This window comes from Papio anubis, chromosome 16 (assembly GCF_008728515.1).
Source record: "Papio anubis isolate 15944 chromosome 16, Panubis1.0, whole genome shotgun sequence".
Taxonomy (NCBI): domain Eukaryota; kingdom Metazoa; phylum Chordata; class Mammalia; order Primates; family Cercopithecidae; genus Papio; species Papio anubis.
The window spans coordinates 70,008,992-70,036,540 of NC_044991.1; the positions used below are offsets into that span (position 1 = coordinate 70,008,992).

The window sequence follows — 27,549 nt, forward strand, 5'->3', positions numbered from 1 at the left end:
CATGTATGAAATATTTCTACAAGGTGCTACTATTGCTATTTGCAGAAAACATAGCTACTATTACTGTTGGCAGAAAACATCTCCAAACATTCAAAATGTTGTCTTGTATAGATGAAGTGAGCCTCTTTTGAGTTGCTTTGGCAAATTAAATGGTTGTTTCCAATTCTTTATCCCTCCTGGATCCATGTCCCTTGCCATTGGCTTTGCAGTTCCTTCCAGCACAAACAGAGGGTATATCCCCATCCCTTGACTTTGGGCTCTACCATATGACTTGCTTTGGTCAATAGGATGCTAACAGAATGACTCAAGCAAAGGTTAAAATGTGCCCGCCCTGCTGGACTTACCGTCTTGCACTACTGCTACCTTTCATGAGAAGAATGTGCCCCCAGTAGCTGCTGCCCCTTTCAGCTTGGGATGAAGAATACACACATGGAAGATACCTGACTTGAACCGATAGTAAAGAACCAAGCCATGCCACCCCTGCAGCTGGAATCACAGCCACATGGCCCAAAAGCCCAACCTAGATCAGCCAATCTACAATCAATGCACAGTTCCATGAGAGCTAGAATAAATGCTTATTGTTTGCCACCGAGTTTCTTCTCAGTGTGTCATGCAGCTTATTGTGACAATAGCTTATTGATAAAGCTGCCTGAGAGGGCAGACTCATGAAAGAAACCATGAGGGGGCACATTTCAGTTCAGTGTACAAAGAACTTTCTAACAAGTGAAGTTGGTGCAAAATAGAAAGGACTGGCCAGAGATAAAGTGAGTCCCCATCAATGCAGGTGGCAAAACAGAGGCTGGACAAATTAAAGAGATAGTTAAGGAAATTTCACAAGCAACTGGGAGGGCTGAGCTCTGTGTCTTAGAGTCTTACGATTCTATGAAATAAACTGCATCATGAAACACAGCAGATAAACTCAGGTGATTCCAGAAGGAATGTTTCCACCTAGAAAAACACTAAAATCTTCAATTCAGAAACAAACTTTAAGACCACTTATCCTCAGCCAAGGTGAGCTACTTCAATAGCTAAAAGTCACCTAATTCTTTCACTCTAATACCAAAAAGACTAACAGCTCCCAGTTAATAAGTGCTGGGAAACCTGTAACTTCTTGGGATTCTAGAAGGTACCAATCAAATCCTGTCTCCTGCAGGTTCTGAGTGAATTTAAAAACAGACACGAGAGAGAGAAAGAGAAAGAGAGAAACAGAGAGAGAGGAGTTCAAAACCTCCACATCGTTATTCACAAAGTAACTTGGACTTAAGGCCAAATTAGACTTTCTGCATGTTCCCCCTGAAGCACCATGCAGAGCAGGGGGATGGCTACGGACCCACCCTCCAACTCTGCCCAGATCCCTAGGGCCACAGCTGTCTTACTGGGATGACCACTTAGGATAGCTGGGTGGGCTTGTACCACAAAGCAGCCAGGTGAAAAGCACAGAGAAACATGAGCCAGTGGCTAACAGGTTTTTGCCATCCTACCAATGAGAAAAATGTTTGTGTAAATATAAGGGATACAAGTTCAGCTGTGTTACATGGACATGCTGCATAGTGGCGAAGTCTGGCCTTTTAGTGTGACTAGCAACCAAATAATGTATATTGTATCCCTTAAGTAATTTCTCATTTCTCACCCCCCTCCCACCCTTCCAAGCCTCCAATGTATATCATTTCACACTCTGCATCCATGTGTACACATTATTTAGCTACCACTTCTAAGTGAGAACAGGCCGTATTGATTTTCTGTTTTGGAGTTACTTCACTTAAGATTATTGTCTCTAGTTCCATCCATATGGCTGCAAAAGTCATGATTTCAGAATATGTAGCACCGCCTGGGGAAGGAGCCACTGGAAGTGGAACAAAGGTGTGGGTGTCTTTGCCAGTGTTTCCAAGGGAGTAAAGCTTCCTAGTTTTATGGCCTTGCAGTAACACAAGGTAAGTGGAGAGATGTCTGTCTGTCAGGGAAGTTATCAAATTACCATAAACTCGCAATGGGGCAGCTAAAAAGGAGCAATTACAGGGGCAGAAATTGAGGCTTAGAGATGAGACAGAGCCTGCATCCATGCCCATATCTGTCTGCTGGCCTACATGCCACAGGGTTCCAGCAGGTTTCCTTGAATAGGTAAGCAGCAACTCACAAGCCCCACAAAGGGTTTGTAACTGTCTCTGCCACTGAGAAGTAGCACATCTCCCAGCAGAGGAAGCAGCCTGAGAAGCAAAGTGTCTCTCTCCTTTCTGAATCCCATGATACCCGCATGCACATTTCAGCTGCTGTCCTCCTGCCAATTCACACCGCAGGCACATGTACCCTTGGCTCCTTACGATCCACTGTAGAGAGACTTGGGAAGGTTTTCCTTTCACCAGCTCATGTTCCCACTTCTTTCCATCCTAGCTTCAGTAGCAGGGCAGGCTCGCTGAGGAGGTAGAGATTGCCCTGTTCCATGTAGCTTCATGTACAACCCTGTAACATTGTTCTGGTCACACAGCTAGATTATGTCTTCCAGCCTCCCTTTAGTATTTGGTGGGGACGTGCAACTGAGTTCTAGATAATGGGGCATGAGTATGACATTTGCCACTTTCCAGGCCTGGTCGGTAAAAGCTGCCTCCCTCTCATTCCCACACCTCCATACTAAATGATCTTGCCTCTCAAAGACTGGTCCTTGGACCAGCCATCCCAGTGTCACCTGGAAGCTTGTGAGAAACAAGAATCTGATATCCACCCCCAGGCCTAATGAGTCTGGATCTGCATTTTATCAAGATCCCCAGGGGATCTGCATGTACATAAAGTGGTGAGAATCATTGGCCCATTCTATTTTCCCATCTACCAGCTGAATGTCCTGGATCTCAGGAGCCTAGGGGAGGGCAGAGCACCATAAAAGAAACCAGGTCCCTGAATGAGCACAACCACACAGAAGGCTACTCACCTATTAGGAGCACTCATCTTGGATTTTAAGTAAAGATGGAATAAACTGTCATTCAGCTACAAGTGCCTTTATTCAAGGCAATAGGATGTAGAACAGTAGCTACTAAGCAAAGGTGCAAGACAGTCTACGTAAGGATATTATGAAGAGCAGCAAGCCTGGGGGGTAACTTGGGAGGCATTTGAAATAGAGAGAACAGCCCAGGCAAAGGCACAGAAACATCCAGCAAAGCTAGTGTAAGGTCTTGGGGGTGGGATCCAGTGGCCATCTCTAGCCCCTTGCACATGTAGCCCACCTTATACAGGTCTGATCACACCCTCCAGAAAGGAAGGGAGCCGTATCTGCCAGTTGAGCCCAAGCCCTCCACTAGAGACTGTTCAGGAGTGAAAACCCTTATATATCATCAACTCTGTGGGTCCCGCTTTGATCAACAGGTTGGCATAATTAATATCATCCCAGGGCTGTCAGTTTCCTGGAGATCAAAACTGAGCTGGTCATTACGCCAAGATCAGTCAGAAACAAGAAAGAGAAAGACTGTAAATACATTCTTTTCCCTTCTCCCTTAAAAAAAAAAAAAAAAAGTCTACCAACATGATAAGGAACATAAAACAGCATTAGTTTCCTCATAGTTATTATATATAGCACTGAAAGTTGTGGAATTAAACCAGGAAGTACTCTCTGGCTGGTGATAAATTTTGCATTTTTCCCCTTCGTGCATAATAATGCCTTGATAAGCGCCTCGTTATTGATGTGTCTGCAACACAGATCCCCTTTTTGGAGGCAAAACGCTTCTCCATAGCAGATGGCGGCTATTGTGTTTACACATGAGCACCTCAGGATTGCATTTCCTCACGTCGGCAGTAAAAAGAAAGTCCTAATTGAGTTTTTAATGGCTTTGCACATTGTTCATTAAGATTACATGAGTGTGCTCGGGCGACTGGCAGCTGAGGGCCTTGGGCACCAAGAGCTCAGCGCGGTCCCTGCAGACAGGTGGCCCCGCCAGCTCCCAGTGCCAGCACCCACTTGAAGGGAATGGATGCTGGTGGGGCCTCAAATGCTACCAAAAGCCAAGCAGCTGTGGTGGCATGAAACGAGTCCTGGATCTTCAGTCAAGGAAACTGGGTTTTACTCCCACTTCTGTCGTTTCTTAGTTGTGTAACTTTGAGCAAGTCACTAAAATTCCCTGGGCCTCAATGTCCCCATCTATAAAATGGGATAATGAAACCTACAGATCAAAGTTGTTTGTTTTCTGTGAATATTAAGTAAAAATGGTACTTAATAAATGCTAATTTTATAACAGATAGCCAATAGCAGGTAACAGTGAGCCCAATGCAGTTTATAAAACCTAATGTTTACTGAGAACTTATTATGTGCCAGGCATTGATCTAAGCATTGTTTAACACCCTAATGAGGTGGTGCCATGCTATCTCTGTTTTAAAGCAAGGAATACGAAGGAACAGAAAGGTGAAGTCATTTTCCTAAAGCCACGTAGCCAGAAAGTGGTAAATACTCAAATCAATTATTGCTTCTTAGAAAGCAGAGACTACAGGGTCTAGAAATGCACTGTCCTAACCAGTAGCTAGTAACACCATATGCCTATTTAAAATAATTAAAATTAAGTAGAAAAGAATAATTTCCTTAGGGATACTAGCCACATTTTAAGTGCCCAGCAGACACACATGACTGGTGGATACCATATTGGACAGTGCTGATGTAGAATACATCCATTGCCACAGAAATTTCTGTTGGATAGCACTAGTCTAGAAGTTGTGGATTACCTATCAAAGCATAACAGATTACATTCAGGTGAGTCACAGGAGCTTAACTAACCCAACCTACTCATTTTATAAACTCCAGCAGGGAAACAAGTAACTTGGCCAAGGTCAACCAACACAATGAAGATTTAGACTCAGAGTTTCTGATTCCAATTTCAGTTTCTGCCACAGACAACTCTACCCTTCCTTGCCCGAGCTGTACAGCCTCAGAAGTGATTTCCCAGATAGCCATTTAAGAGGGAAAAGAACATATGTTGCCTTCAGGAAGCATAGAGGCCCTAGGCATTCTACATGTCACATGACTTAGGGGAAGCATGTGCACACACGTTGGGCATTCCCAGCCTCAGCTTTGACACGCAGTTCAACAACTGCTTGTTGAGCCCCAAGCCCTGGTGAGCAAGGACAATGTAGGATGCTCCTAATAAGGGGCCCCTGGGATAAACTGGAACCCAAGATACATCTCTTCTCTCTGATGATCTTAAACAAATCACTTAACTCTTTGACTCTCAAGTATCATCTTCTATAAAATGGCTATAAAACACATCTCACATTGGGGACACGAGGATTAATACAACTACTATTTGTAAAGTGTCTAGATAAGTATCGCTGCATTGCAGGTCCTCAAAAATAGCTTCTTTTCTATCTTCCCCATATCCCTAAAGTTTTATTTCAGTGTAGCAGGGAGACCTTAATAGATTGAAGAAGAAAATATTAAGAAATCCATTGAGAAGCAGAGTAAAATCTGCTGCCCCATTCCCACCTCCCACAACTGATAAGGCATCAAGGTCCAGGGATGCCTCCTCCTCTCATTTCTCTGACCATCTTCTTCCTTTCCACTCCCTTGGCACTGACCTAATTCAGGTCTACGGCAATTCTGTCAGGAACTTTTGTTTATTTTGTGAACTTTTGCAACGACTTCCTAAGCAGTCTAGTCCTTGATTCTCTCACCCTCCAAAAAAACAGTAGTCAGCACCATCTTTCTGAGACACAAAACCAACCGTGACATGTTCTCAACTTCCATTGAGGTCCTCCTTTACAAGAAATTCCCCATTTCCTATAAAGTCCAAGGTCCTTCACGGGGATATTTGGAGCCTTGCACATCCCGACCCCCACCCTTCCTGCCTCGTATATGAAGGCTATCTCCCCCACCCTCCCCCACACGCACAATTCTCAGCCACTTTATGGTAGACAGAATAAGGGCCTCCCAAAGATGTCCACATCCTAATATTTGAAACCTGTAAATATGTTACCTTTCATGGCAAGAGAATTAAGGTTCAGATGGATGGAATTAAGGTTATTAACTAGATACCCTTGAGATGGGGAGATTATTCTGGATTTTGCAGCTGAGCACAATGTAATCACAAGCGTCCCTGTAAGCGGACAAGGGGGCCAGGAGAGGCAGAATCAGAGTTGAAAAGCTGAGGAGGCTATGCTGCTTGCTTTGAGATGAAAGAAGGAGCCATGAACCAAAAAATGCAGGTGCCCAGCAAAAACTATAAAAGGCGAGAAAACAAACTCTCCCCCAGAGCCTCCAGAAAAGAATGCAGCCCCGACACCTTGAATTTACCCCAGTGTGACCCACTTAGGACTTCTGATGTCCAGATTAAAATGTGTGGGGTTTTGGCCACTAAATTTGTGGTAATTTGTTACAGCAGCAACAGGAAACTAATACACACTCCAAACATCCTACGCATGCCCCTGCCTCTGGGCTTTTGCCCAGGCGATACCCCTCCTGAAATCCACGCCACCCAGCTCAGCCATGGTCCTTCATTAAACTACTTAAATATCACTTTCCCTACATGGCTTTCACTAATGTCCAGGAAACAGCCACTTCTGAATTGTTGTTCCTATACTTCAGAGTACCTACTTCCATTATAGGTATTTTAAACAGGATCTAATTTAAAAGTCCATAATGATGAAATTTAGCTGTCTAGTCATAATAAAAGTGAAAGCAGCACAAAGACATCAAAAGGCACAATGCACTTTCAAATAAGAAAATGTAGGTGCAAGAGAAGCAGATAGTGCTAACAGTATTACCATGAAAACTAGTAACCATCGAACCAATCGCAAACATAACAATAAACCAATAGCCATATCAATAAACATATCATTCAACGTTATTCACATTATCTATGAGAGCAATCTAATCATCGAGTGTCAAAAAAAAGAAATCGGCTGCTTTTCTAATATACCAGAAATGGGGAGGTGGCGTTAATTTAGAGCTTGATGGATATATAATATCTATTTAAAACAAACAAAAAAAATACATCCTGAAACTTCAAAGGAATTGAATATTGTGAACATTTTGTCAGTTTGCATGAACAAGTAATCAGCATTTCTGAAATCATTCATTCAGACCAGTAAGTTGGGGTTTCAGCATTTCATATGCAAATTTGTTAAGGCAATTTTTGAAGAAACAACTATCTAATAATCCATGTAGCTGTGGATAATGTAGTTTAAATATGGTATGAACCCACAGTGATTGGATTTGAAGATACCGGTGGAGAGGCTCTGCTAACCTGTGCTGGATACCCTAATGCCAGCAGAGTCAGGCAAGGAGTTTGTGTGCACTTGGGTCTTTTCCTCAAAGACCAATTCCCAACCCCTCTGCATTATTCTACACTTTCTGAGACAAAGAGGAAGGCAGAGAGGAAGAGGGAGAGATACAAGAGAGAGAAGGAACAGAGAAGGGGACGACGTAAGAAAAGAAGGAGAAAACAAAAGAGTAATGAAAAATAAGATGAAGATAGGAGGGAAAAGGGGGAAGAGGATGGATGGAAGGGAAGAAGGGAGGAAGGGAGGAAGGGGAACAAGGGAAAGGCAGATAGAGAAGCCGGAGACGTGAAATTCAGGCGAGGGAAGGGGTACTGAGCAGGGGGAGAGAAGAGGCAAAAGATTATGGAGACAAAGCAGAATACCACCTAAACTACATGCAACCCCTACATAAGCTCGCATCCCTCCTGACCTCCCAAACAAAAGCAAAAGTGAAAATAAAGACTTTTTACTCAAGGTACTTCTTTTGGTCCTTCCAATGATCATGTGATGAAAACAGACCCAGAGACAACACTACAGGGCATACTGGGACCTGCATCTCTTTATCACTTAATAACTTGCCTTCCCCAACATTCAATTCAATCTCCCAGGAGCAAAACTAAATGTTATGGTAGGAAAAACAATGGAACCCAAAACACAACAGAATGACAACTCAGCAACATAAACTGTAAAACATAAGATCTTGTCCGATTTGCTCTTTGATGTTGGAAACAGACAACTCATTTGGCAAAGTCCAGATGAAACTGAAGGTCAGATAATGCCACTCTCCCTTCAGACTCCTCACCTCTTCCTACGCGCTCATTTTAACCACACACTGCCCTGTAAGCAAGAATTCTGTATGTTTCTTCACCTGCAAAACAGGTAAATATACAGGTAGAGGTTTTGAAGTTCCTTCCAGCTACAGAAGTCTGTTTCCAAGACTTTACAATGACTTTACCTCACTCGTCAGTGGTAAGTTAGGAGCCCAGGCTGACTTGGATTTTCTACCTAGACTCCTTCTGAAGAAGGGGTGGGAAGGAGAGATCTTTCTCCTTGGGTCTTATTCCCAAAAGAACCCAGTACTTTTTGTGTTCTCATGAGAATTTTCTTATCTTCTCAGTCACTCCTGCCCTTACCAATAACAACAGCCAACACATACTATCATAATTTACTTAGATTCATTTGTTTAATTCTAACACAAACCCTATGAGGTAGTCACTACTATCATTCTTCTTTCACGGATGGGCAAACTGAGAAACAGAGAGCTTAAGTGACTTTTTCAAGGCCACACAGCTGGTGGCATAGCCAGGATTCAAACCTAGGAAGTTCTAATTCTCATTGAGCTGCTGGGCTGCACGCCACAAGCGGGCACATTGTGTCTGATGACAAGGAGTGATCATGAACTCCCTGGATTAGCTGGCCTTGCCCTGGGGAGCTGGTTCAGGCAGGAAGAGGGGTAAAGAATGGAAAGAATGAACAAAAATTAAGTCCAGTCGTCAAGCTGCTGCCATATTAAGAGTAAAAAGAACAACAGGGCTGCTGGGAACATTGTCAGACCCCAAATTGTTCTTAACATTCATTGGGCTGAGTCCTTTGCTCCTGCAGCTCTACATGGAAATGACATGGAACTAAAATACATATATCGTAAAATCTCCAAACTCTTCACACATCCGTTGGCATGATAATATTCTGATTAGTTACATTTATGCTCCAATTACACTCAGAATGTTCAATGGTGCCTTATATATAGCATGTTTGCCATGCTCCATAGAAAATACTGGATTATTACCTCGTATATTTGCAATGGGGAAAGATACAAATGGAAAGGGGGAGAAAAGACAGCAAAACGAAGAGATGACTAATCCTGTTAAAATGGTGCTGTCTTGCCTTCACATTACTAAATTGGGTCATCGCTATTATTGCCAAGCTTTAAAAATCTCAGGGCTTGGAGAGACATCAAGTATTTAAGTCTACCCTTCCCCTCACCTGAGGCTTTTATCTCCCGTACCACGACTGGGTCTGAAAGCAACCTCCTCACATACCCAGTGAGTGGCAAGGTCGACAGTGGGGAATATTTGTGTCTTTGTGCTCTTTTTTTCTTCCTGGGGAGAGCATCCATCTCTTTCTCAAAGAGGTCCATAACCCTGTCCAAGATAAATATATAAATAAGTAATAAACAGAAGCTAAGAGTTACTCTGAGCTTAGCAAAACGCCTGCCCTGGGGATACTAGGAGTGACTTCTTACCATGTGTGCTGCCCAGATGCCATCACATTATTTTTCTCTTCACTGGCAGTCCATGCTGCAAGCATTGAAGGTAAGTGTATCACACCATCTAATGCTGATACCAGGTGGACCCCTGAGCCTCATGGAGGTCTGCTAAAGATTGCCCCCAATTCCACAGCACCCACCTCTCAAATCCTCAACCGCTGGAGCTGGCTTTCTCCCCTGGCTTCTCTCTGCCACTGCATCCATAACTCTACCGGTACCTCTATGCCTCAGTTTCCCCAAGGTGGTTCCATGCATGAAGGCTAACCCCTCCACCAGTTTCCTTATGAAATCCACCAGAGTCAAGCATTTCATCAAGTTAATAAAATTTGTTCTAACCACAAGTATTATTTACGTACCTACCACGTATCTGAACTAGGGGAACAGCAGTCAGCATGAAGAGTTTTTATCCTCTTAGAGATTACAGACTTCTAAAGAGCCATTACAGGAATGTGGAAAGTTCTATGACAAGGCAAGAACCCAGACTTGATTTGGGGGAAGAAGTATAAAAAGAAAACACCTACAACTTTCTGGAGCAAATAAACTGTAGGCTGAGGTCTAAGTTATGTAGGTGTCAGACAGGGGAACATGGAACAGAAAGAATGTTCCATGCAGATGAAATAGCCAGTTTCAAAGCCAAGGAACAAGACAGTTTCTCCCTTGTGGAGGGGCTAGAAAAAATTGCAGACAGAATGCAAGTGCCTTATAGACCACCTCTCTAACCTCTCACCCTTCAGTTTATATATAAGGAATTTGATATTTAGAGAGGTGCCTTGACTTGCCCAGAGTCACACAGCCAAAGGGCGGTAGTGCCAGCATTCAAATTGAGGTGTATCTGACTCCAAGATCAGTATCATTTCCCTCTGAAACAGTGGTTCCCAAATCACAGTGTGCATCAGAATTACCCGGTAAGCTTGTTAAACTGTGCTGGGTTCCATACCCAGTAGATTGGGGGTGGAGTTCAAGAATCTGCATGTCTAACAAGTTTCTAAGTGATGCTGATGGAACTGATCTGTGTGCCACACTTTGAGAAACACTGGACTAGCTGGTCTCCAATTCCTTAGCCCTGATAGGGCAGGGGCCCATAAACTTGGGCGAATCAATGAATGGTGTTACCACAGGGGTGCTAACTTGTTAACCTACCTCCTACCCTGGGCCACGCCCTGCCTACCTCTCTCAGGGGCAGGAGGTCTTGGCCACTAGCCATTAAACATGAAGATTCTCCCTCTGCCCAACTCCAACAAGCTCCTCTAGCCTGAGCCATTTCCTTTCCATCACTGCTAATTCCCAAGAATATCATTAGACACTTATTGACTCCCCCAAATGTACTAGGGTCTGCATAGAAAATAGAACAATAATTATTCCTCCTCTTTTACCATCCTCTAAGGAGCTACAACACTTTGACAGCTGTTATCCAATTAATCCTGACAGCTTATTTTTTTAGGGTAAAGGTATTTTTTTTCTTCTAAGATTGGAAAAGCTATTTCCTTTTTTGAGGTAAGAATGAGGGCAAAGAGAGGCCAGAGAACCTGTCCAATATTACGAGGGTCATTTCTCACCTCCCTTCTCCCGCATGATCAGTGGAACAATGCAGGACAAGGGCATGGACTGTGGACTCAAACTGCCAGATCAAATCCCAGCTCTGTCAGCTCTCAGCTGTGTGGCCTTGGGCAACATACTTAACCTCTGTGAGCCTCAGTTTCTCCACCTGAAAAATGGAGATGATGATGGCAAATGTTGTACATGCTTCCTAGGCTTGTTACGTGAATTAAATGTGTCTATATGTTACATGCTTAGAATAGTACCTGACATGTAAAGAATTAGCTACGATGATCCTCCGTGGCAGCAGCGGCATTTCTGAGCCCTCATGCAGATCTTTGACTACAACAGTGAGATTACTGACCCTAGAATTCAGCAGGGTAAGACAGGTCCCAGTCTCACTGTCCCCAGAGGTAGTGGGCCTAGAAGGCACCAGGAACCCATGGAACATCTCCATGCTGTTGACAACAAGGAACATCTCTCTTTGCCGGTGGTTCTCCAAGTGTGGCGCTGAGCCAGTTACATCAGCGTCATGGGAAACCCCTCAAAAAGCAAATCCTTGGGCCCCAACCTAGACTGACTAGACCAGAAACTCTGAGTGGGGTCAGTCATCTGGGTCCTAGCAAGTCCCCCAGGGAATGCTGACACCCACTCAAGTTTGAGAACTTTTTTTTTTTTTTTTCCCAGACAGGTTGCCTGAGCCTCAGCCTATCAGGGTAGACCACAATAACCTGGAGGTCATGCCAGCTCCTGTCCACTGGATGTTCCCTGCTTTTCCCAAGAAGGGACCAGACAGGTTACCAGATTCCACAGCACTGTAGCATGGGTCCAGAGCCTGTGCTCTTTTTAAAAATTATTTATTATTTATTTATTGAGAAGGAGTCTCACTCTGTTGCCCAGGCTGGAGTACAGTGGCATGATCTCGGCTCATTGCAACTTCCGCCTCCGGTGTTCAAACAATTCTCCTGCCTCAGCCTCCCAAGTAACTGGGATTACAGGCATATGCCACCACACCCAGCTAATTTTTGTATTTTTAGTAGAGATAGGGTTTCACCATGTTGGCCAGGTTGGTCTAGAACTCCTGACCTCAGGCAATCTGCCCACCTCAGCCTCCCAAAGTGCTGGGATTACAGACGTGAACCACTGCACCCGGCCAAGCCTGTGTTCTTGACCACTGCCCTACACTGAATCTCTTGAAACTGCCTTCCCACATCTGGAAAGGACTCCAATCCCTACCCCAATGAGGGCCAGCTGGGAGTGGGGCCCTCATTGCTGGCATGCCAGGAGGTAGGAAATGGACACCAGGAGAGAATGACAACTCACAGAAATGACACGGAAGGAGTCTCCCAGACCCACTGAGTCCTTGAAGCCACTAGGATGTCTCCATCAACTGGGGCCTCTTGAAATCAAGCACCTGAACCCCTAGATTCTCTACGGTTTTCATCCTGAACCCACTCTTCCCCTTTCATCCCTCACTCCTCCACCTGCCCCCATCCTCTCAGCTGCAAAGTTAGTTTCCTATTTCAGTCTTACCTTTCTCCCATTCCCCATCCCTAGCCTTTCCTCCCTTGTCCCACTTTTTGTACCAAAATGTACTTTGGACTATCCCCCTTGACCACAGTGCAAACACCAATCATCTCTTAGGTTCCCCTTCCTCTTGCTGCTGTCCACCTCATTCAGTCCAGTGGTCTCTGCACTCTAGACCACCAAAGATACTGACTCTGTCAGTTACATCCAGCCCTGCAGTGGAACCTGGACTCAGATGGAAAGAGAGTAGAGCAAGATGAAATGAGGAAGTAGAGGCAGCCATAGCGCTGACAACTGCCAGGGAAGCAATGAGCTGGATGGGTTCCTTGGAGTTGCCATAACAAAGACCACAAAGTGAGTGGCTAAAACAACAGAAGTTGATCATCTCAGTCCTGGAGGCTGGAAGCCTGAGATAAAGGTGTCAGCAGGGTTGGTTCTTTCCGAGGGCATTGAGGGAGAATTTGTTCCTTGCCCTCCCCTAGCTTCTGGTGGTTTGCTGGTGATCTTTGGCACTCCTTGGGTTGTAGATGTACCCCACTTCCTTATCTCTGCCTTCATATTCACATGGTTTATCCCTGTGTGCATCTGTCTCCATTTGTTAAGGAAAAAATACCAGTCATATTGGATTCAGAGCACACCCTACTCCAGTATGGTACATCTAGAATGACTTCTTCCAAATAAGGTCACATTTTGAGATACTAGGTGTGAAGACATCAAATATGAATTTGGTGGGGACAGAATTTAACTCCTAATAAGCTTTCTAGAGCCCTGATGTGTTCATCCCCCAAAGACAGATCTAAGGCAGAAACCCTAGGAGGGTTTCTGTAGAGATGACGGAACATCATATTCAGAGGGCGCATGGGAAAATAGTTTTCAACTATAAAACAATACACGGGGAAACAAACAGAAAAGTAGAAAGGAGGAGTGAAAAGTCCCCACAGAAAGACAGCCACACATGTCTTGAGGTATTTCCTTACGGTCTCATTTCCTGGCATAGGTTAGTGCTTTCCAAGGAGTTATGGCATTTAATTGGGCTTGTGACTGGTTGGTAAATTTTTCCTGAAGAAGACGCTTAATGGGGGATAACAGTTTATAGCAGCCTTGTCTGCACTGAAGCTACATCCAGATCCCAATGGGAAAGGAGCAAGCACCGCTTTGACAGGGCTACCTGTTCACTGATGTTGGAGGTTAGTTCTACAACAAATGTATATTGAGTGTCTGCTCCATGCCAGGCACTGTTGTAGGCCCCGGGAGTACAGCTGTGAACAAAACAGTCAAGATACTTCATCAGAAGACAGTTTGCTGAGATGAAAATGCGCCTCAAGAGCTTTGAAACAAGTTGAATAGGGCTCCTGTAGACGCCCCCCAGGGAATGCACACCAGTTTTTCATGCCATGATTTCCCCTTTTCAAATTCTTGATTTTTAGCTCATCTTTCGAGGCTCTGAAGTATCTTTGCAACGATTATTTCCCCAGGAAGGATCTATGAATGGTCTATTTTCTGAGCCTGTGCATTTCTGATGCTGCATCACTTTTATAGTATAGATCATGTTCCTGTATTCAATTTCTTGAGTCATGACCTATTCCCTTCTAAATACTGTGGACCAGTGCTTCTCATCTTCTGTAAATAGAACAAGGATAGCAGGTTTGCCCCTCATTGTCAAATCCTCTTTTTGAATATACACTTGGAAGGCAGATAGATGGGTATATCTCACACCCTAATTCCTAATATAGGGAAGACTTTTTTTTTTTTTTTTTTTTTTTTTAATCTTACAGCCTTGTTCTTGGGAGCACAGCATGGTAATGAAGATGCAGGCTGTGGAGCCACACCCCTGCAGTCAAAACCCAGCCCTCTCATTTCCTAAAGTGCATCCCTGAGCAAATTACATAGATTTTTCTGTCTTTGTTTCCCAATCTGTAAAATGGGGATAATAAAAAGACAAACCTGGCCAGGTGTGGTGGCTCACACCTGTAATCCCAGCACTTTGGGAGGCCGAGGCAGGCGGATCACGAGGTCAGGAGATCCAGACTATCCTGGCCAACATGGTGAAACCCTGTCTCTACCAAAAATATAAAAATTAGCTGGGCGTGATGGCACACGCTTGTAATCTCAGCCGCTTGGGAGGCTGAGCCATGATAATCACTTGAACCCGGGAGGCAGAGGTTGCAGTGAGCCAAAATCGTGCCACTGCACTCCAGCCTGGCGACAGAGGAAGACTCCATCTCAAAAAAAAAAAAAAAAAAAAAGACAAACCTTACAGGATCCTCAGTTAAGCTTGAGGATTAACCAAATTAATACAGGTAACAGTCAGTAGAAAGGCTGACAAACTTTTTCCATAAAGGGCCAATCAATATTTTACGCTTTGCAGGCCATAAAGTTTTTGTTACAACTACTCAGTTCTACTGTTGGAGTGTGACAACTGAATACACAATGGATAAATGGATAGATGAGGCTGTGTTCCAATAAAGCTTTACAAAAAGAGGCAGCAGAGGGGTCCACGCGTGGGCTATAGTTTGCTGACCTCTGACTTACAACAGTACCAGGCAAATACTAAATTCTCAATCAATGTTAGCCATTATTATTAACCATGACGAAATTCAGAAGGACGGGGGTTGGATCCTCTCTGTCACTCACTGCCTGGTTCTCTGACACTATGAACAGATGGCATACATGAAAAACCACCATCCACAGAAGTATTCCTTCCAGCCCACCTATAGCACCGCACTTGTGAAAATGACACCTTCCAAGATGCAACGCGCTGCCACAATGTCTCTGATAATTTTGTCCTGTTGTAATTGTGAGTTTTAGCCTGGAGCAGGATGTGAAAAGAAAGGTGGGAGGAAAACAATAGAACATTGAGTGCTTCAGAAAGTCCTGTTCATGCTGTAAAGGGATGTCTGTCCCATTGAAGTTGGTACAGACCTTTATCTTCTACTAGAGGGACACAGAAGGATGGACGCACATCTTCCTTTTGATAGTGGCACAGCATAGGTGGCTGAGCTAATGTTTTTCCTGACCATTCCTATTAGCCTTGGAGTTGAGGGAAAACGCTCTTAGATTCTGTCAAAAGTTTGCCTGTCTCATTTTCCAACGTTGCTGTGATCTGTTGCTTTTGTTGCTGTTCTCATGGGAATTTTTAAGGGAAACTGCAAGAGGTTGGGATTCCCAAAGTCTCCTAAGGTTATTTCCACCATGGCCTCTGAATGGTGGAAAGCGTTCCCGAGCCCTGTGCTCTCTGTGGCACCCACTGTCTCATTTCAAACACATAAATCCAATGCTTTATCTACTTCTCGGGATTTTCTGGTTATTTTCTTCACCACCTACACCAAGGGTTAAGCCATGCCCCACGTTTCCCTTGTTCTGACCAAAATTGATATACTACAACCCAGGGCCAAAAGCATAGACAACAGGTGTGGGTGAAACTTCTCAACTTGTATAGAAATTATTTGAAGAAATTCCTGCTTAATTGGGCTTCAATCTCTTCCATACCCTTATATTCACTCATTTGTTGACTCATTCATTCATTGAATTTTTTTTTTTTTTTTAAGAGACGGAGTCTCACTCCTTCGCCCAGGTTGGAGTGCAGTGGTGTGATCTTGGCTCACTGCAACCTCTGCCTCCCGGTTTCACACCATTCTCCTGTCTCAGCCTCCTGAGTAGCTGGGACTACAGGCACCCGCCACCACGCCCGGCTAATTTATTATTTTTTTTGTTTGTTTTGTTAGTAGAGACGGGGTTTCACCATGTTAGTCAGGATTGTCTTGATCTCCTGACCTCATGATCCACCTGTCTCGAACTCCCAAAGGGCTGGGATTACAGGCGTGAGCCACCATGCCAGGCCCATTCATTCATTCTTTTACTCATTATGTGCCCACTAAACATTCACTGAGCAAGCTTTATGTACATGGTACCAAGCATGCAGAGACACAGAATAAATATTTTATTCTTGAAGACATCTTGTCCTAAGTGGGTATGGTGCACCTGGTGATGCCCTGCACAGGTCTCTTTAAAGAAACTTGTCTCCCCAGCTGCCAGGGCACTTAGGCACACAGTCTTTAGCAGTAGCCCCTCCAGGGACTGCGTCAGCTACGGAGTATAGAGCATGGCCTGACCCAAGGTCTGCCCTTCTGGGAGCTGCACATCCAGCGACTGATGGAAGCTGGGGTTGAAAGCCTCAGCCAGTCCTGCCTGTTGCAGACTCGGATGGGCCATTTTAGCTCCCCGTGGAGTCAGCTAATGATGTCCTGAGGTCTGCGTCAGCTCACTTCCTCCCCCAGCCTGCTCCTCGTCCCTTCCTTCCCTTCCATAGCTGCTAGTCCAGAGGACAATTCCCAATAAACCTCCTAATAAACACTCATCTCCACCTATTATTCTGAATCTCAGAGAATCCAACAGTGACAATGTGTCTGGGGGAGCAAGGTGATCTGTCTGGGCGTTTTGAGGGGACATTTGCATTGGTTCTTTAAAAACACACAGGAATACTCCAGGTGGAGAGGGAACGATCATTTCAGGCAGGGGGAACAGGATGAAAAAGTCCAGGCTTATGACAGCACAGAGTCATCTGGTGTCCTGGCCTGACTGGTGAGAGGGGATGTGGGGGCCCAGATCAAGGACAAAGCAAGTCCTTGATAGTCAAGCTAAGGAGCTGACCACGCATCGAGGGCCCATGGGTGTTTACAAGAAGAACTGAGACACGATAAAATATTCATTTCGCCAAGATCAATGTGTTTGTCAAGGTTCCCTCTAAAAAACAGGAGCTACTCTGGCTGCGTCAAGTAGATAGTTTTCATACAAAGACTCAGACCTTTATCCACTACTGGGAGGCTGAGGAATGTCAGTTGGGAAGGCAGTCCTCAGGAAACCCCTAAGTATGAGGACCACAGGAAAAGTCGAGTCTGTAGTTTTGGCTACTTGAGTGACTGTGGGGTAGATGCTCAACAAACATGGGCACAGCTCGAAGTCTGCTGACTGCCCGCACCCCTAAAGGGGCTCTCAGCTGCCTGAGGAAGACTCATGGCTCTCCGGTTCTTTGGTCTTCCAGATCTCTCATCAGTGGGACCTCACTGTGACCCTGCAGGTGAAGGAGTCTGGGAAATGTGGCTTCTGGGCTTCATGACCTTTCGTATAGGAGAGCGCTTGGGCAGCTGTGCATCAACAAGCAACATCTGGGGGCTACTGGGATGTAACTTGGGTCACAGAGGATGTGGCTGCAGCAGGGAAATTAGTTAGGGGGATGAATCAAAAGCCCAAGCAAAAGATGTTGGTGCCATCATCACGTCACTGCCCAATTCTCCTTCCTCTCTAAGGCCTCTGAACCTGCTCTGAGGCTTGGCAGGGAAAGTGAGCCAGACTGAGGAGGACAGGAGACAGGGCTGCCTGCAACAAATGCAAGGGACACACAGCTCTGTCCCGCCAGGTGTGACTCCGGGTGCCAGATGTGACTCCTGCCAGGTGTGGCTCCCAGATTGGGCTGGCTGCTCTTCACTCACTGGCATTTGGGTAAGAAGGGCACTGAGATGGAGCAGGGAGAACCAATCCAGAAGACAGAAACCCTGGCTTGGAGCCCTTTCCAACCATTTCCTAATTGGCTGTATGACTTTCCTAATGCTGCCAGAACAAATTACCACAAACTTGGTGGTTTAGGATAATGGAGATTCATTGTCTCACAGTTCTGGAGGCCAGAAGTCTGAAATCAAGGTGGGTCGGCAGGGCCTTGTGCCCTCGTAAGGCTCTGGGGGATAACTCCTCTTTGCCTCTTGCAGCCCCTGGTGGTGTCTGGTGCTCCCTGCGATCGTCTCTGCCTCTGTCTTCACACAGTCTTCTCCCTATGTCTCGCATTTCAAATCTCCCTCTGCTTTTCTCTCACTTTTGCAGCTATCGTTGGATTTAGGATTCACCCTAAATCCAGGATGACCTCCTCTTGAGATCCTTAACTGCATCTGCAAAGATCTTTTTTCCACATAAGGTCACAGTCACAAGTTCCAGGGATTACAACTTGCACAATGCTGGGGGGCCATGATTCAACCCCACTACAACTACACTGGGTGACTCTGTAAATGTCACTTACCCTCATGCTTAGACTCAAATTTGTAATAATAAAATAGAGTAGGGGCCAGGCACGGTGGCTCATGCCTGTAATCCTAGCACTTAGGGAGGCAGAGGTGGGCGGATTGCCTGAGCTCGGGAGTTTAAAACCAGCCTGGGCAACACAGTGAAACCCCACCTCTACTAAAAATACAAAAACATTAACTAAGTGTGGCAGTGTGTGCCTGTAGTCCCAGCTACTCTGGAGGCTGAGGCAGGAGAATTGCTTGAACTGGGAGGCAGAGGTTGCAGTGAGCAGAGATCACGCCACTGCACTCTACACTCCAGCCTGGGTGACAGAGTGAGACTCCATCAACCAAAATAATAATAATAACAATAAAATAAAATAAAATAAAAGAGAGAGAGAGAGAGAGAGAGAGGGAGAAGATGACCTACCTGGATGTTGGGGTGATTATGTAAGATAGAACAAGTTGAAGCCCCTGGCCTGGTTATAGACACAAGGGAAGCCTGAATTAAGAGTCTATTGAATCTGAATCAGCCCTCACCCCATGGCTATGGCACTGGTCTGGTCAGGACCTGGAGACTCCTACTTCATGCAGCGTAACACAAAGCTCAGCCTGCATTTAGGATTGCACTAGGGTGCCTTAAAAGCAGTACCCAGTTCTGAAACATACCACTGTATAAAATAATATCTGGTGCCTGTAGTCCTTCATCTGTTCAAGTACAGGTTGGATGGAAGGATTTCCAGATTGCTTCCAGCTCTCACAGCCTGTGGATTTAGGATTCCTACAATAGTGTGGGCATGAAATTCACTGCAAGTAACTTACCCAACAACTGAAAGGCTGCCCCTACCCAAAAGGGGAAAATCAGATCACTTCCACAGGGTGGAAAAACTAGATTACTTCCACCATAGAAGCCTTTTGATGCTGCCTCTCACCTTTGCCCATCCAACCCACCCCAGCTCTTAATTCCTGTCCTTGCATCCAGGTTTAAATCATTGCTCCATCACTTTCTAACTACATAACTTAGGACAAGCCCCTGTGTACTTCATTTGTTTTCCTTTTATGCTCTTTAAATTTTAATAAATTGAAAGTATCAGAAAATTAAGAAACCTAGAAAGAATAAAATTATAAATACCCATAACTCTGCCATCTAGGTTCAACCACTGTGAACATCTTAACATATTTGCTTTGCCTTTTTATTTTTAAAGAAGAAATATTACTTTATTGTTATTGGGAAATAATACATATTCATTTTGAGGAATTCAAGAAATGCAAAATACAAAGATTCAAGTTTAAAAAACTCGTCTCACCACCCAGAAATAACTGTCATTAACATATGACAAACATCATTTTAAATATCTTATTATATACACAGAGACAAAAGGACAGACGGATGGATGAATGAGGATGGGCGGATGGATGGATGAGGATGGGCAGATGGACGGAAGAATAGGGGGAAATAAATACTATCAAATGTGGGATAAAATATATGCCACTTTAAGTTTTTTTTAATACTGTATTTACTTGTATTTAGCAGAACAAAAAGAAATTAAAACAAAATTGAAGGAAATCTAGGCTTTCAAATACTTCTTTACCAAGAGATACTTACCTAAAGATCTCTTTAAGAACACAGATTGTGAAGAAAGCATTAAGAGCTTGAAGTAATTGTGTTACATTCTAACTATTTATTTGGATTTTAAGCTTATTTAATGACTCCATCCTGTCAAATATGGTATTAGAACTATCACACTTCCCTTCAACTTCTCCTCCCTCTCTTAGTTTCTCAGTTTTAATTATTGGTGGCTGCTGTTGTTCCACTATCCGGGTTTTAACCTTCATACCCTGATCTATAACTGTAATTGCCCAAGCTGCTTACTGTGAGTCCCATATTTATCTGGTTTCATTATTTATCATCAGTCCTTATGCTATGAGGTCTGTATTCATGAATCTTTTATTTTTGTTTGCTTTTAATTAGTTGCATTTTGTAATTAAGTATTTTTTTCAAAATCTTATGGATATTACACGGCCTGAGTACATTTATTCTCAACAACAATGACTTGTGAGCTTTATATTCTATTATATTCTTGAACTATGCTTTCTTTCCCTCAAATCTTTTAGATAACCATTCTTTCATCTTTGACACTGAATCATGCTATAGAGAAGTCTGAGGACAACTTGACTTTTTTTTTTTTCTCCTTATGGAGGAGATTCTTGTGTCTAGAAAACTGGGTAATTCTGTATTTATCCTAAGTTTTAATAGCTTAACTAGAGTATGTCTTGGTGTCTAACATTGTGTACCAAATTTTCCTGGAATACATTGTCTCTTTATTATTATTTTGCTACAATACGTAACATAAAATTTACCATTTTAATCATTTTAAGTGTGCAATTCGGCAGCATTAATTACTCTCACAATATTTTGGAACCATCACCATTACCTATTTCTAAAACTTTTTCATCACCCTGAAGAGAAATTTTGTGACCATTAAGCAATAACTCTTCATTCTCTTCTGCCCCAGTCTGGTAACCTCTAATCTACTTTCTATCTCTATGAATTTGCATACTCTAGATACTACTTATAAATGGAATCCTGTAGTCCAAAAATGAACACTAACAATTGTTGGGAGGATGTGGAGCAACTGGAATCCTTACACATTGCTGGTGAGTAGGTAAAATGGTGCAGCTGCTTATAACACATTCTCGTTTGATCTGCGCATTCAGTTATTTATTTGCTTCAGGATTTTTTTTTTTTTTTAATCCAGAGGCAAAATAGCATCTTTCTACTCTTTTGAATCCCGGTTCTGTTATATATATTAGATGTGTTGCCTTGGGCAAGTTACATAACTATGTCTTAATTTCCTCATCTGTAAATTGGGAATACTAATTGTATTGACCTCAAATTATTGTGAAAAATTAATTCATGTAAACCTCTAAATAAATGTTTTATGCAAAATCAACTCCAAAAGAATTTGTTCTTGTTGTTATACTAAGCTATATTTTGTTACAATATATTTGAATAAAGAAAAGGTTATATGTATATACCTTTATATTATGTATCTTTATGTCTATATCTATCACAGAATAAATGCTTCTCTCATTTAGCTTTCTTTACGTTAATATTCCCTTGACTACTTTCACCACTCTATTTCATCTGTATTCATGTGCTTGTTAAGACTTTCCTCTACACTTTTTTTTCCAGCAATGTATATTCTATTTTGTTTTTGTATTGTTTCAGTTTTTGCTGTCAATATTTATGGGCTCTTTAATCCTATTAATGCTATTTTGGGCCTCAGTTTGTTTCCTTTTGTCCCTATTAATCTCATGCTGTCCATTTATTCCATCATCCTTGAACCCTCACTGTATTGACCTGGTGTTCATATCAAATTGTTCTATAGAGTGAAGCAATTGTGAATAATTTACCTCTGTTTCTGAATTGTTATTTTTTTAGGTTACAATCCTTGCTCTTGCATATTACAGCCCCCTGCTTGCTTGCATCCCTTTCTTTCTTTTGCTTCCTTCCTTCCTTGCCCCATCCCGTCCTCCCTTCCTCCCTCTCTCTTTTCCTTTTTTCCTTCCTTCCTTCCTTCTTTTCTCTTTCTCCCTTTATTTTTTTAAAAATTATTTGTGGTATGCTTTGATGTTGCCATGACATCTCTTACCTTCTTGTTCTTCCTAGGTGGCTCTGCTTGGGTGGCTTCGTCCTGATATGCCATTTGCTGTGACATATAGCATACGTGACACCTGACTTTCTTCCTACCATATCAGGGAACAGTTTGTTTTCCCCTCGAATTTGAAGATTGAGTATTCTTTATTCTGTCTGATTTCTGAGCCTAATAAAACAGTGAGACGGAAGAAGAGAGCTCATCTAAGGTGATATTTGGTCATTCTTAGATTACTGAGTATCTGTTTCTTCTTTTTAGATTTTGTGAATATCCCATACTCAGATTCACTACACCTACTTCCAGGTATTTACTTTTCTGATGAGAAGGTAGTCCCTATTTTCATTTATGTTACTCAATTTAGAAGACAGTCCTGCAGATTTTGCTACCATTAGAGAAAGTTAACCTCCTCCATAACCCCCTTCCTTTGCTTTGCTTATACCCACTTCCCAGCCCCAAGCCATGTTTTCTTATTTCTTAATCAGATGAGAGAAAGGATAATGATGCCCAGTCAACTTGATTTTCTCTAGATGTTTGGTATTAATGAGAAATCCCAGTATTATGTTACTAATATGCTTTTTGGTGGGTGGGGAAAAAGATTTAGAAGCCTAGCTATACCTCTCCACATCACTTCTGTGTCTCCTGTTTCTTTCGATACTTACCAGTGTTTAAAACTTGCATTTGATAGTTTTCTTTCCCTTGTTTTGGTGTTGCAATGAATTTTATTTATTTTTCTTTCCTTGTATTCTTGTTTGCTCAATCTATTAGGTATTTGGCAAGAGGAATTCTGTAATTCAGTTTCTGTCAATGATCTTAACCCAAATATCTGAGTTACATTTTCCATAAGTAAGTTGGGATAATAATTATAACACTGAACACATGAATTTTTTTAGAAGTACGAAGTTAGACAATGTATGTAAATTGCTTTGCAAGCTCTCAAATTTTATATGAAGAATATATTTTCGATAAATGTAGTTATGAATGAATGAGCTGCTATTACTCTGCAGTAATGAACTTAGTTATCTAGTTTATAGGGTTATAAAATGTTATCACTTAAATCAATCCTAGGAATCATGTACCACATTCCATTTATTTTATAAAGGAAGCAAATATCATGACTGCTGTCTTTAGTGCCACGTTTCATCAGGAGGTGGGTGACACAAGAATTCTGTGGTTATAATTGATGGCAAGCATGTCATTCACAAGAAATCTTCTTGCAAATAAACTGCATGTGTTCGAAGAAATATTTTTATTCACTTCTCAGAAGGAAGACCTTTTCCATCAGGAGGCCCCGATTTTGCTGAACACTAACATTAGTTTAAACATGCAAGCTTGTGGGAAGAACCCAGAAGCAAAACTTAATTGCCTTCCATAACAGAGGGGAGAAAAAATACAACAGAAGAGAGAAAAGAGATAGAACAAGATAGACCAAATGCTGAGTAAGAAAAATGAAGAGTTAAGTAAAAGCAAAGGGGGTACAGGTGAGAATGAACATTGAAAAAAATGGTCTGATATTAATTTTCAGTTGTTTCCTCTGAAGTGTATACTTTCTCCATCTTACACAAGGAATATTTAGTAAAGTTTATACTATTCACTGATATTTTTGTAGTAGGTTTTTGAAAGGGGAACTTCTGAATTCATTTAGTTCTTAGTAAAGGCCAAGCAGACATAGCATGTTCATTTGCAGAAGCTACAGGGTATGGGGTCTACTGAATTATTTGTGTTGGTCAATTGTGTCCTCTTATGTTCTACACAGTGCTGGGGTAGGGGATAGAGTGTGGTAGAGGGCTGAGCTGAAGGAGCTTAGCATTTGTCAGATGACTGACTGAAGAGATAAGTTTATAGCTAAAGAGACTGCCAACACCAAGGATGGAGGCAAAGCTCAAACCATGGTGAAAATCAGAGGCTCTGATACATGGCAAAGGAAGCCAGGTAACAAAGTAAATTTACACCATTTGCTTCAGCACAACAGGAAACATTTTTTCTGCCAGGCTCAAACTTAAAAGTTGTCCATCTGCTTCCTAACACATCTTAGGAGGTTCATCCAAGCCTGATATTAAGATAAAATTAAAAAGCATACAAAAATAAATATTTTCAGTCAAAAAGAGCAAAATGATCACTGATATTTACCTTCTAGGGCCTCTTTGAAATGATCGTAAGTGGATTTTTAAAAGTGTTTAAGCTCACAAAAACAATTAGGACAAAAGAGAGGCTGAGTTGACAGGGCTTTTTATCAACACTTTGGATCCTGGGAAGAAATGTCACCATAACTTCAAATTTTTAAGAGTGATCTTTAGTCAAAAATTGTATACCCAGCAAAACTACCAATTAAGTTAGACCCAGACATTTTGAGCCACATAAGACTTTGAAAATGTCACTATCTGCTTACTCTTTCTTGGAAAATTACATGAGAATGTAGTCCTGTTTGAACTGAAAATTTTTTTTGTTCTTTTTTTCATTTCATTTTAATACCAGGGTTATGAACACCTACAAAAATGAGTCTGGAGGAAACCTTCAGGCTGGGAGCTGGCACACACACAAAAACCTTCTTTCTTGGGCTGAAGCCAGTAATACTAACTGTAAAAAGCCACCTCATCTCAGAGGACAGCCATGAATAATATTCAGTGAAGATTTGAACAGTAAGACAGGTGGCTCTGGAAGTGAGTAAGATCTCTCATGAAATAAGAGAACTTGATAGTTCAGATACTATGATAAAAGTAAATAGTGGGGTGTGAGTAAAACAGAGAATCCATTCAACCTTAAAGGTAGCAGCATTCCCCTTTGAGAGGTAGAGAAGATATGCTTGAGTCCAGCAGAAAAGAAAATATGATCCTAGCACATGATTTGGTTTTGCAATGAAACAATTTATACAGTAAGAATAATGGAAGTGCTATGTATCCACTTTCAACTTTTAGAATCATTAAGCTGACTGATATGGCTTGGCTCTGCGTCCCCACCCAAATCGCATCTTGAATTGCAATCCCTATGTGTAGAGGGAGGGACCTGTAATCCCCACGTGTCGAGGAAGAAAGGTGATTGGATCGGGGGAGGTTTCCGCTATGCTCTTCTCATGATAGTGAGTGAATTCTCATGAGATGTGATGGTTTTAAATGTGGCAGCTTTTTTCGGCACACTCACATTCCCTCATGCCACCCTGGTAAGAAGGTGCCTGCTTCCCCCTCACCTTCTGCCATGATTGTAAGTTTCCTAAGAAGCATGTAACTCCTAGCCATGCTTCCTGTTAAGCCCATGGAAATGTGAGTGAATTAAACCTCTTTCCTTTATAATTACCTAGCCTCAGTGAAGTTCTTTATAGCAGTGTGAAACCGAGCTAATACACTAACCAATCATGAAAGGTAAGAATCATTATAGAGAAAATTCTAAAAATTACCAACCTTGGCCATGAAAGAGTAAAAACAAGGCTGGCAATGTCAAAGACAGAGGTGATTGGGAGAAGGGGACATCAACAATGCCCTCCTCACCTTATCCAGAAGACCCTGATGGTTCCTAGAACAAGAAGCAGAGGCTGAAGTAAACTATAGCATCTGAATTTGCAAAGATTACCAGTGGAAGACATACAAAGTAAACACTTACTATAACAGAAGGTAGAAAGTGATCTAAAAGGGCAATTCCTCATTTTTCTTAGCAGAAAGCCAGTAGACAACATATTAAGTTAGTAAGTCAAGAAAAGCACTTTAAGTAAACTACATACACATGTAGAAATAACCATCAAAGAAGCAAAAATAGAAATAGATGACCTGTGAGGGCGGGATCTGAAAGGCAGAGAAGCCAAACAGCATATGGTGGTTTTTAAACATGAACCCTTTTGAGTTATTTGACATCTTAATCATGTTTGGGTTTTTTCTGGTTTAACAGATCTTTGAAAATGAAATTAAACATAAAACTATAGAACAATCTCACCTATCAATGTGTACACAATAATACTCCCTGAATTAAACTAGACTGTGATATGAAAAAGAAATGTATGTGTATTCAGAGACAATATGCTTATTCTAGGAAAGGAAAGACTGTTTGAAAATATAAAATGCCTTTTGTTATGATTTCAGCAGGATGAAGTGAGAAAAACAATCTCTAATCTATTGTTGTGGAACAGGCTTTTGGTAAAATCTTTTCAATATTTTTGGCTTTAAGCAAGTCAGTATTTTATGCTGGAGTCAGGGAGGCTGGAGGGCTTGGTCCCAAGACTTCTCCCCACAGCCCAGTACACTGACTATGGCAGTCTGAGGCCAGCATGCCTCTTGAGGCCTAACCCTGACCTGTCCTTCCTCACTGGGCAGGACTTCCCTGCAGAAACTCCAATAACTCCAGTCAGAGACTCAAGGACAGAATTTGGATCCCCCTGGACCTGAGTCCCAGCAGGAGGGGTGGCCACAGTTTCTAGGGACCAGCAGACTTAGCCTCTCCTCCCCGTAGCTCTGCGGAGTCCAGGCAGCCCAGACAAGTGGGTTTCCCCCCAGCAAAGCACACCCCTCTCCACCAAGGGACAAAGTGTTTCATTAAATGGGTCCTGCTCCCCGTGCCACCCAACTGGGTGAGCATCTCCAACAGGGGTTGTCAGACACCCTATACAGGAGCAACCCTACTGGCATCAGGTTGGTGCCCCTTGAGGTCAGAGGCCCCAGAAGAAGGAGGAGGCACCCATCTTTGCTGCTCTCCAGCCTCCTTGAGTGACATCTCCAGGCACAGGAGCAAATCAGATGAATAAGTCCTGAAGTCAATCCCCAGCAAACTGCAGAAGCCCTACCGAAGAGGGACCTGACTATTTAAAGAAAAATAAACAAGCAGAAAGTGACAACAGCAGCATCAACAACAACAACAAAAAGACCCCAACAGAAACGCCATCCAAGGGTCAGCAGCCTCAAAAACGAAAACTAGACAAACTCACAAATATGAGAAAAAATATTAAAAAATGCTGAAAACACAAAAGGCCAGAGTGCTCCTTCTCCTCCAAATGATGAGCATAAAACGGGATGGAGGATCAGACAGATGAATTGACAGTAGTAGGCCTCAGAAGATGGGTAATGAAAAACTATGTTCTAACCTAAAGCAAATAAGCTAAGAACCTTGATAAAAGGTTAGAGGAATTGCTAACTAGAATAACCAGTTTAGAGAGGAACATAAATGACCTGATGGAGCTGAAAAATATAGCATGAGAACGTCATGAAGCATACACAAGTATCAACAGTCAAACTGACCAAACAGAAGAAAGGACATCAGAGTTTGAAGATCACCTTACTGAAATAAAACAGACAAGAACAGAGGAAAA

The 27,549-nt window shown here is 42.6% G+C and overlaps 1 protein-coding gene across 14 annotated transcripts in view; it reads right to left on the reverse strand.

Annotated features, from left to right (window-relative positions):
- PTPRT (protein tyrosine phosphatase receptor type T) overlaps positions 1-27,549 on the reverse strand; it is a 1,118,479-nt gene that overhangs the window by 720,151 nt on the left and 370,779 nt on the right. The gene's annotated exons all lie outside the window — the stretch shown is intronic.